The sequence below is a fragment of the Lissotriton vulgaris genome, chromosome 1_2, assembly GCF_964263255.1.
Source record: "Lissotriton vulgaris chromosome 1_2, aLisVul1.2, whole genome shotgun sequence".
NCBI classification, from domain to species: Eukaryota; Metazoa; Chordata; class Amphibia; order Caudata; family Salamandridae; genus Lissotriton; species Lissotriton vulgaris.
The window spans coordinates 60856640-60869285 of record NC_141686.1 but is presented as its reverse complement, the minus strand read 5'-3'; positions in this window follow the sequence as shown (position 1 = coordinate 60869285).

The window sequence follows — 12646 nt, the reverse complement described above, 5'->3', positions numbered from 1 at the left end:
TAAGCTGGTGAGTGCAAGCGAGGAAAATCTTACTCCAGACCACCTCCCAGCAAAAATTCTCCACGTGGGTGGTTGCAGAAGGTCACTACAGCTTGCGTTGAGAAACCTTCCATTCATGTTGAGGAAGCTGCTGCTTGAGTAAAATATCCACTTGAGCGGCAAAATGAACCAACGCCCTCTCGTGCTGCACATGATGCCGTTCATGCAGATTTTCCAGCGCAGGACAAACACACAGCACTGAAAATCAGCCTGAACGGCATGACCTAACGCACTACGCAGAATGTTTATGTCACTTCCTGAACACCACCTAGGCCGACTCAAGAGAGGTTCTGGGAAAATTCCACCAACCTCCTCTATGTGAGATCAGGCAAGTGAACAACAAACGTTGGCTGAGCACTGTACTATTATGTTATATCCTAAGAAGTCTCAATAAAAACAGTAAACATTTTTTTTTTAAAGATGGCTGACCACTGTGACCTTCTCAGGGGGAAATGGACGTAAGGGATTGAGAAAGAAAACAAAGTAGAGTTGCTGAACCCATTTTACTGGATTCAGAATTACATTCACTAGTGGGAGGATATGTATTATCATTTTTCTCTCAAAGGGAGTGTGGTAACTTTAAGAAACATATGGCAGAGTTAACTACACAATACGCAGTAGTGTTGGCTGCCAGCAGAATTATAATGGTTATAGAACTACCACATGCTCCATTGCAGGGTCAGTTGAGGAAACCTGGAGAGCACCAGAAGAGTCTCTCCAGGTTTGGGACCACAGGATATCAGCAGCATGACCAGCAAAGCGGTGAGTGCCAGGATCGCCTTCAAGAAGAACAAACCTAGGTAATCCTATGAAGAGGGAAAGCGAAGAAAGAAACACAAGTGCAAGGCTAAATGTTGGGTGAACTAACAGCAGCGGGAAACACAACAAAGCAAGTTGCGAGCTTAAGACTGTTTGCCACTAATGCTACTTAAAATTCCCTGAAAGTATCCGCCCTATTCTGTAAAAGGAAAAAATATTTCTGATTGGATCTCTGTTTTAGGTAGTACTGCAAGTCCTTCCTTCTCAGCCCCAGCCTCCCCAGGCCCGTCTGCCACCTACACCAGTCCGAGCCAGGTAGTAGTCTACATGCCTTCTATACTCTGTGACGTTTTCGTAGGTGGTGAACAAATGGCAAATATTTTTCCTTCTTTGCTGACCTGACGTCTCTTCTGAACATTCACTGTGTATTTCTTGAAAATATGGGGCTTTGAGCCCCGTTCTAGTCAAAGTGCAGTTTGTGTTTGCCGAAGATTTGCCAGGAGTGACTTTTGCTTGGGTTTCTATTCGGCTTTCAGTGGTCCCCTAAGTATAAAGTGGAGCTGTCTTCTTCCTGAAAATACAGTTTTAGTCAGTTAAAATCAGAGACTAATGACTGATTGTCTGATATTGCACTCTACCATTTATATAGCACATCATGCCTCTGTGTGGGGCACCAAAGTGCATTTTCAGATAGGTAGCATGCATCATTGTGGGTTAGGGTATTGTTGGCAGAATGTTGTATTTGTTGTGATCCTTTGTGGGTACCATTAATTGTGGGTTTGTAATGCGCTTGAATCGACTCCCAAAGTAGTATCTCTGCGCAGTAGACCGCTGGGGAACCTGTCCTGGCTTTCCCTGTGAGATGGTCCCTACTGGGTATCTCCAAGGTGAAACCAGGCATCCCCGGCGTATGTGGGGGCCGTTGTGGAGATGAGGCAAGCTAATGCCCAGAGTTGCCGAGTGTGATCCCTGGTTAGAGTAGGCACCAAGGTGAGAATTATCGAGTCCGCTGACCCACGACCCTGCCGCGTCGGGAATTGAACCCTGGTCCTGGGCCGTCCTCTGCTCCCGGGTCTGCCACCTCTAACCAGTGAGCCACAGCACTCCATTACAGTGTCACGTGTGATATACCAGAGTGGTGGTGTGTTGGGGCACAGTGCCTAGAAGTGTAATGGAGGAGGAGGTGTGAGGGATAGGCATGCAAATTATTATTCTATATAGGCGCTACACAGCAACAGTCTAACCAGAAAAGAATTGCAGTGTTGTATGTGTGTATATGGGGGCGTAGAGATATTCAGAGATTTGGCAGCATGTGCAAGGCAGAGATGCTTGCAAAGGAGTAAACTCATGCTATGACACTGCTTAGTGTATGAGGAAAGAAGTGAAGGAGGAACCAAGCTTGACAGCCTTGGAAAAAACTACAAATCTTTAAATGGGATGGATTTGATCTACTTCTCCACTCCTGCTAGGCGAAAGAGGACAACGTTTTGATCGTGGGTTAGCACCCCAAGCCCCTCTTATGCTGTGGAAGATTCCCAAAGGCGGATGAGCACCAGTTGGGCAAGCCCAAATCAGTTCACGGCACAGACCCTAGCCAGACAGGCACGCTGCACAATTGAGGGTGCGAGACAAAATGGTTGGTAGGATGCTGCTGTGAAAGAAAACACAAATATGCGGGATAGCGAATGGAAATCTAACAAGCATGTAATCAAAGACTAGCCAGCAGGCATCACATAAGAAAGGCAATTGCCTGTTCAATAGACTAGAGCTTTACCTCTGTCAGTTGGAGCGTTAAATGCTAAAATCTATACAATTCGGTGCAACATTTCTACATGTTTTTCAATCCAAATCAATGGGCCCGATTCACAGAACTAACTTAAGACAAAATCCTGAACTTACTACTTTTGGTATTCACAGAAGGCATTTAGTAGTAGTAAAGTTAGGATTGTGTCTTAAGTCTGTCTTAAGTCTGTCCTACGTTTGTCTTAAGACTGTCTTAAGTCTGTCTTAAGTCTGTCCTACTACTTTTGGTATTCACAAAAGGCATTTAGTAGTAGTAAAGTTAGGATTTTGTTTTAAGTTTGACTTAAGTTTAACTTAAGACAGACTTAAGACAGACTTAAGACAGACGTAGGACAGACTTAAGACAGACTTAAGACAGACTTAGGACAAACTTAAGACAGACTTAAGACAGACTTAAGACAAAATCCTAACTTCACTACTTCTAAATGCCTTCTGTGAATACCAAAAGTAGTAAGTTTAGGATTTTGTCTTAAGTTAGTTCTGTGAATCGGGCCCACAGAAATCAAGAACACGTGATGTAATTGAAACATGCACACAGGCACTAATTGTGGGTGCCAGGCTCTTCTTGTGGGAAGAAGACCTTGGCAAAACAGATACATGTATTGCCAGCAAGAGCTGAACTGCTTTCTGAAACTTTTGCTTCAGTGTGCCAACTTCAGAACAAGGCTATGCTTACTGGAATAGTGCAGATACAATGTGCAATGTACAACATGGACTAACCAAACATGTGTTTGTTTAAAATGGATCTTTAGGCATACCTACCACTTGGTGCTCAGTGTCCTGCTCAATTTGGCTAGAATCTTGTTGCAGTCGGACCTCACTACATGGATGTTGGGTTTCAAGCATTGAGAGCTTTAGTTCCTAAAAAACTAGATTATGCATATGTTGGTTTATAGAGAAGTATCCTGAAGTTGTTTGTGAATTGAAAACAAATGTTAACTATTTCAACTCCAAATACTGGGTTGTATGTTCTGCTAAGATTCCCTATGATGGAACAGGACTGGATCCATGAGGGCAATTCATATGTTCGTAAATGTTAATGCGCATAGAGTATAAACTATTAGAATTCCAGTATGCATATTTATTGCTCTATGTGGGCAATCACATGTTCCATACCTGTCAGGTAAAAGCTATACTAACCTTCCACAAAAGAGTGTACAGTGACACAGCCTGAGGCAGTTATTGTAAACATAGGGAGATATGTAAGTGTATTTTTAGTGCATTTTCTGTTTCTTTTTGTTTAACTTTGAGTAGTACCCAGTACTCTAGCCTAGCATGCATGCTGATCCCGTATTTTTAATGTAAACTACACTGGGGGACAGTGTTCCTTAAAATTCCCCTGGTAACCTTGAGGGGTCATGGACGCCACCCCTATTAGGAGGTTCAAATCAATTTTTTGCCCCCATCGGTCCTCTGGTTCATGCCAAACCTGGTGGGCTTTTCTTGCTGGGCCATGGGTAGAGAAGATACTACCTCTTTGATGTGACTGCTGGGCGGACACCACAACCAGTTAAACTGGCCCTAATGAGCCCACGGCGGATGTTATGTCGCCGATCCTCTATGCCCCTTCAGGGACTCTCTCTGCCAATACAGCGCTATTACCCACATATATTATTTCTGCCTCTATTTTGTCTATTAGCCCATCCTCTTTCCCATGGTCCTATCACTAACATTCATGTTTTAGTATACATGGTCACTGGTGAGGACAGTCAAAGTCGTAAAAGAACTTTGCCTCTGTTGGATTTGCACATAAGGTTAGTTTGAATCTGATACGGTGTTGTGCCTAGTCACTTAGACATCTGCAGATGGAATTCCAGGTTGACATACACTTCACTGCCAAGGATTTGTCCTAATGGTAGTGCAACTTCAGGTGAGACTGTACATTATCCCAAAAATAGGCATTTCATATTTGGTGAATTCAATCATATTGTCAACTTTCTCGCACCCTCTTTGGGTACAGTTGATTGTGCATTGGTGGCACTGGTATCATTGCCACTGGCAGTGTTCAGCCATAGCATGGTCCTGTGTTTCAGTCATGTACGGTGGTGCAGCTATCTGTCAGAGACACTTAGAGTTCTAAAGTGCGAAAAATAGCGATTCGCATTTTAGAATTCGCAAAACGGGATGCATGAATATTTACGCAAATTTTTTGCGATTCGGTAGAAATCGCAATTTCTACCAAATCGCAAATATTATGCGATTTTCAAAGTGCGAATTCGCAATTCACATTGATCCTATGGGCCAAAAGGCCCATAGGGATCAATGGGAATTGCGAATTCGCACTTTGAAAATCGCAAATCCTGATTGCATTTCAAGGGTGGTGAGGGGGGTTCAAATGAACCCCCCCTGCACCCATGAAATGTTGTTTTCGCATCATGTTGCACACACACATGTCCTACGGACATGTGTGTCCGTAACATGAATGTTTAAAAAATGCATTTGCTGCGTTTTTAACACTTTTTGCAAATTTACCGAGTGGTTCAACCACTCGGTAAATTTGACACCCTAATTGCGAATTCGCAATTTTAAAACTAATCATGCATTGCTTTTAAGAAATCGCATATTTGCGATTTCTTGAAAGCAATTGCATTTTTAGAAATCGCAAAAATGTTGCGATTTCTGAAAATGTATGATGCATTCCAAAAATGGATTTTGGAATCGCAAACGGCCGATTTTAAGGAATCGCACCGTTTGCGACTCCAAAAACCCTTGATGCATGTGGGCCCTAATTCCCATGATCATCTCAACAGATCTCATGGTGATTGATTCAGAGTAGGTATATTATTGCCATGCACTGGCAGTCGTGCTCCAGTCATTCTGTTTTCCTGTCTGTTTCCCTTGGGGCTCCATGACACAGTTCTGTTTTGAATTAATCTTACATTTGGTGTATGGCATCCAACACTTTTATGGGTATGCGAACACGTTTCCATCATGAATAAACTGTTTAGCGTTCCATATGTGTGATCCAATGAAGGGGTGTTGTAATCCCCTCCCCCCACTCGCCCTCCCGCTTTAACAGCTACAGCGGGGGTAGCATTGTTAATGGGCGTCTTCAGTGTCAAACTCGACAGTCTAAAGTTCACAGTTAACTAATTAAGGAAGAAAGAAAGCAACAAGTGCTAAAAGACAAGGGAAAAAGAATGGAAGATTGAAAGGAAGGAAACGTGAGAGGAAGGAAAAATGAAATGAAAGATTTGAAGAGCAAGATAATGGATTTGTGGGTACATGAATGAGTGGGTGGATGAATGAGTGGATGGATGGTGAATGGAGAGGTGGATTGATGGGTGAAAGGATGGCACAGTAAATGGACATCTGAGAGGGTGATGGATGAACCGGTGAAAGAATGGCGGAGTAAATGGAAATATGAGTGGATAGATGGCAAAAAGGAACGATTGATGGATGAAGGCCCTTATTGATGGATGTGCAAGTCAAAGGATGAACGTATGGACGGATGGATATATGGATGAATGTATGCATAGTCGTGGATGTTTGAATCAACGCTAAGGTAAACATTAAATAATGAATGAATGAATGACAGAAGGTAAAGGTGAAATGGTGGCTATCAGAGGATGGCTGGAAGGGTGAAAAGATGAATGGATAGATGCTTGGATGGAAGAGACAAGGGAGCGCTTCTAGGAAGGTTCAAGTTCATATGCCCTTTCTCAATGCCCTCCAAGTCTGGTTCAAAGTATGGGCTATTTTCATTTTTTGTCTACTCCCTTGATCCAGTGCATTTTGTAGTGGTGCCCTTTTCCTATGTGGTATTGTGGTGTTCAGAGCTTCAGGTGTCCAGTTTGTGGAGGGTTGTGTGCAGATGGAGCCTCCCGTTGTGTTTCTGAATCATGAAAGAGTAAATATATTAATCCCATTATATCCTATTGATTTTATATTTTGGTGGACGAAATATCCATGACCTTTTTTTTTTCTTAAATGTTTTGATTGGCATTTCGCAAACAAGAACATTTGAAGTACAACCGTACATCAGCAGTAACGTAAATAAAACCATTAGATTCATTTCAACCAATATGTAACGGCTTCAATCATATTTTACATTAGTATTGCAGACAGAGCTACATACAGTGTTGAATATATCAATATCACCTTTCGTGCCTAAATACCTCAAAAAATCTCAACATAACTCCAGCAACACCCCCCAAATGGACGTCACTTGGAGAATTTATTGAACATCCTATTGTCATGTATACAGGGTCCTATGTTTGTGTAGTATATGACTTCTGTGAGTCAATGGTCACAGTCTGTGAGTTCATGTGAGTCCCAATCTGTAGGGCGTGTACCATCGAGGACCATGCTGGGAGGTCACCCACCAGTTTCTTATCCATCCTAGCTAGTTTCAGATGCATCGGACGCATATGGTGCTCTTTTCACCACTTTCCTCACCACGGTTTCCTATGTCCCAGGCCACATGTTTAATGAGGTATGTGGATGTCTCTGGGGCTCCCCTCTGAACATAAGAAGCTTCACAGCGACCCCCTCCCATATGACCCTTCCAGGGGTCTTTTTTCCCAGTTGTCCTGCTTGTCTAGCCACAGTCTCTGTAACGTTGAGAGGCTAATATGCCTGCGTTTATTACCCCACAGCAGGTCTGTGAGCAAGGACTCTATCTGTTTAAAAACTCTCTGCCAAATTCTGTAAAACGAGTGTTGTAGAACATATAGCCAGCGTGGTAGTATGGCCATTTTCGTGATTGCAACTTTGTCCATCATAGAAAGAAGTAGGTCCTTCCAGAAACGTACTGACTTTCGTACTCCCTTCATCACTCTGCCAATATTGAGCTCCAGGAATCTGTCCGCTGGTTGAGCTAAAATCATACCCAAATACTTGGGAGGGTCTTTCGCCCATGACAGCCCCACCTCTGGAAGCAGTTCCATCCGGCGATCCATCAGGCCTCCCATAGGGAGCAGTTTCAATTTTTCTTCCAATGCCCTCAGAAGAATTGGTAGGGCCTCTTGGGGCCATCTGCATTACAAAAGGGTGTCATTGGGATACATCGAGACTATATGACTGGTGCCTCCCACTTTCATTCCCCAGACGTCCAGCCTGGCACGCAGCATACAAGCCAAAGGTTCTGCCGCCATGGCGAATATCAGGGGCGATATAGGGCAGCCCTGCCTGGTACCCCTTTCCAGTTGGAATGCCTCCAAAAAGAAATTGAACCCATTTGATAAATCCCGGTTCCATCTGTCATTTTTTGCAATGTGGCCCAAACAAAGGGCCAAGACACAGAGTCAAACGACTGTTAAATGTCTAGGAGAACCATGGCATGCTCTTCCCACCTAGATCCCAAATTATGCCACACATGAGCCAAGCACTTAAGGTGTAGCATAGTATTGCGGCACGGGATGAATACCGCCTGGTCCAGGTGAATCAAATGTGTCATATACTGGAGAAGTCTACTCTCCAGTATACGGCTCAGCACCTTCATATCTATATTTAACAGGGATATCGGCCTATATGAGCTCGGTTGTGTGGGGTGCCAGTCCTGTTTCGCAATCAATATGACCAGTGCTTCCTGCAAGGAGTCAGGCAGTTTTTGTATACATAGCGCCTCACTATATACTTCCACCAGCCTAGCCACTAGTAGCGGTGCGTATTTTTTGTAAAATTCTGCTGGGAATCCATCGTTCCCGGGTGATTTCCCAGCCTTGAGGTGTTTTATGGCCTTCACTACTTCCGTGCACGTGATCAGGCCCTTAGTATTTCTGCTGTCTCTAGCTCCTACTGGGGTATTCCATGGAAGCCAGGAACTCCCCAATTGCGGTATCCGAAGACTCGTTCCCTGCGCACAAACTTTATCCAGGTTCTTGGCTAAGAGATCTGTGATTCCTGATTGCGTGTAAGTCATTTCAAAAGCTTTATTCGGTTTGTCAATAACAACCATATAAACATCTTATTAAAATACAGAACTATTATTAGCAGCCCACTTAAACTCTCAGATATTTGCTAAACAGCATGGGTAATTTTATATACGACATAGGCAATTTATAATTCGTGCAAAATCGCAAAAAAGTGCCAAATGCTATCAATTTTACATTATGTACAAATTTCGCAATAAAATACCATATGCAATCAGTTTACTTGTCGTGCAAATTATGCGAAAAGTGCCAAGTGCTATCAATTTGACATTATGTGCAAATTTCGCAATAAAATTTCATATGCAATCAGTTTACATTTCGTGCAAAATTTTGCAAAAAGTGCAATGTGCCACTGATACTAAATTATATATGCAGCTAGTACATGGCAACCCAAGTTGTTCGCATAAATCATAGAATATAAGTCACATGTACAGAACCTGTCTTCCGGAATTGCATAAAGTGCTTACGTGCTACCTTGGTTGTTTAAAACGCGACATATAAATATGCATACTCAAAAATTTATAGATTTCCTTGCAGCTATACATTTTAAAATATAGGATGCAACATAAAAGCATATGTCTGGACCTTCCAGAGAAAACATTAACTTCATAGCATTTTAGTGGATCGTACATTATATTTTTAAAAGATTGGATTCAGATAAAACTTCCTTAAAAAAGAATAAAATTTGCAAAACATTAAAAAGTGACAGCAACTTTGGTTAGATATGTTATCACATGGGCATACAGAATTGGAACTTTTTTTCATGGTCGGGAAAGCCACAAGATGGTGAACGATCCCCAACCTTAGGCGTGTCAATACAAAACGGTGGGAGATTCTAGTCACTTCAGTCAAATATGCCTGAAAGACAATTCTAAGGTTTAATTGCTGATAAAATACATGGGTGGGTTGTTCCCCAATTGTACTCCCACGGGCCTCCCTTTTATGTGCCAGGAAGGTTGTTTTTAACTCATTCTTTGCAATTGAGGTAGCGTACTCGGGCTTCACCTGAATGGTGCAATTAAACAAAAGACTATACCAATGGTGGATAAAACTTAGCCAGGGAATGAGAAAACAGTGATCCAGCTTCATACAATCTATAATAATTAATTGAGTAAATGATGTTTCTTCTTTGGACCAAATAGATTGCCACAATAGCAGGGGGCGTAGGGCAGCTAGGTCCGAGATATATTTGATTCCCACTTCCTGGTGTACTAGTTCTGTGGAAGCCGATGTTGGCACACTCAGCAAGCGTTTAAGGAAGATATTTTCGTCTTGCTGAAGTGACTTTTCGAGGCAGTGGCCCCAGACTCCTGCCCCATAAAGTGCAGAAGACACACACCTAGCATTATAGATGGCCACCATATCTTTAAATCGGCGGTCCCCCAATTTTGCAGAAAATCTAAAGATATTATTAGTATTCCTGCCCATTTTATAACGCACATTTTCATGTTCGAATGTCCATTTCCCATTACCTGCAAATGTTATACCCAGGTAACAGAACGATTTGATCGATTGCATTTTAGTATTCTCTAGATAAAAAGTCCTGGCTGGTTTGACGTTTTTCCCACATGTCATAACAAATGTCTTGGACTTGTTAATTTAAAGTTTTCTCCCATTAATAAACAGTGTAAAATTATTGATAAGCCGCTGGAGACCAATCGGAGTATGTGACAATAAAACTGCACCATCTGCATATAATAAAATAGGTACAGCATTTCCGTCTATCAATGGAGCATCCGCAGGTATCTGTCTTAATGTTGCGTCAACTTGATTAATAAATAGTGAAAACAATAGCGGAGCCAGGACGCAACCCTATCGGATGCCTCTTTTTACTATAAAAAAAGGGGTGCATTCACCTGCGGGCCCATAGCGTACTCTACTTGATAACCTCTCATAAACTTTTGCTAAAAAAAATACAATCTCCTTTGGGGTGCCAGAGTCAAGTAATGTAGACCACAGAGTTGAGTGGTCCACAAGATCAAAAGCACTACTCAAGTCGGCGAAACATAAAAACATATTGCCCCCTTTAGCTAATGTATATTTACTAATGAGAAGATCAAGATTGAAACACTGTTCCAGGGGTTCCTAAACCCTTTCTGAACCCAGCTTGTGAAAGAATGTTATTGTCTGAAGCCCAAGTTTCAAGCCTTTTTAGCAAAATCCTGCTCATAACCTTGATAGACGAATGCAAGAAAGATATTGGACGATAATTACATGCTTCCCATTTTTGAGCCTTTTTTAAAAAGTGGGATAATTAGTGACTGGCCCCAAGACAATGGAAATTGACCCACTACAGCAGCATTAAAAATCCTAGCTAGAATCGGGGCCCATAAATTAATTTCATTTTTGTACAGGTCAATCAGCACCCTGTCGGGGCCTGGTGCTTTGCCCCCCTTGCTGTTGACCAGCCCTTCGCACACCTCATCAACATTTATTAACAAAGGTAGTGTGGGCCACATAGAATCATTAATTGGCGATAAATCTAAGACATCCCTATCAGGATTAAAAATATTTGTAAAATGTTCGATCCAAGCATTGCAATTTACATGCGAAGTTAATTCTGGCACACAGCCATCCTTTAAAAAAGGGAAATTTATTGTCTCCCAAAACAATTTGCTATTATTAGTGGCTGCTGTTAGGCTAAGTAGGTCCCATGCCTCAGCTTGGAGTTTTCTTTTTCGAGCCGTAATAGATAACTTATAAAATGAGACGTAAATCTTGGATATGTGCTGTATTTCTGGGTTTAGCACCAAGGTCCTGTTTCAAAGTATGTAGTACTTCAGTACAGTTATGGTCGAACCATCCAGCATGCTCCTGTTTTTTTGCTCTATGGCTCTTGGTTAGAAGACCTTCTATTATATTATTTATCTTTAAAAAACTAGAGATAAATTTGAATTAGCCTCGTTACCAGGACAATAATCTATTTCCCTTCTGCATTTTGTTACCACATCCCTTTGTATCTTTTGCGGGTCAACACCAGCCCATTTTATCCTCATGCCATTTGGTCTTATGGGGGCAATGTTGGAAATATGATCCTCATTGTTAGGTGATTTATTCCCCCAGCATAGCAGTGATAAAGAAATACTGTTGTGGTCACTTACGGCCTGTTCTGTAATCCATAAGTTTGAATAATCACTGTTACATGAGATCAGTATATGATCGATGTTGGTGGCGGCATTCCTACCAGTAAAGGTTGGGCATTTAATATTTCCCCTGGTCACAGAACAGCTTAATATTTCAAGATCGAATTTTTCTATTAGGGCATTTAAGGCTGTACCATATTCGCAATGGGTGAATGCAAAAGTTTTCATTATCATCGATGTTATGGCCCTTCCTGAATCCAAATATCTTAGTTTAAGCCAGCAGACATGCCTGAATGGTAAAGTCACCGACCCAAAGGGTAATGGCTACCTTGCTAGTCGATGCCATCATCCTTTCAAATTCTTTTTCCAATGTGTAAACTATAGACCCCCGTCTGATATCAAACATGTTATTATAGTAGTTGACTAAAACCAATTCTTTGCCCTTATAAAAGTGGAGCCTCATCACCTGGCTAGACATATCTACTGCTGTACAACTTTTGATTTTACATGCATTCAGTTTATTAGAGACAAGAATCAGGAGACCACCCTTTGCTCTACCTGCCACAGAGTCGGCAGCCTTTAGTCAATGCGAGGTATAGCCCTCTACAAAGATCGGTTCTCTACACCAGGTTTCCTGCAAGCAAATTATATCATAATCTCAGGTAATAAAATCTCTCCAGAATGGCGTGTCTTGGTTCTTTCTAAGGCCTGCGATATTCCAGCCTTCGTTTGAATTGCCGTTTACAAACTTGCATAAGGGGGCACCTGGGTTCTCCATAGGGGATATATCAGTTGTTTCCCCAGTTGTTGTTATCAGAATTTCTGTTGGCCCCCCTGGGGTATGTCTTTTATTTCTCTTATAGTAGTTATGGCTAATTATGCATAGGGTTTCCTACAATCTTGCGGCATTAAAGAAAAGGATGGCTTAACCTTTGATTGGTGGGGAGGGTAGTCTACAGCTAATACATCAGCATCCTTGTACAAAGTCCCTTTTGGGTTATGTTTCAAAGATGTTCCATGGATTATCGTAAGTCAATTGTTATCCTCTAAGGAACTTAGTGCTTGAAATCTATTGTATGTTGGAACAGT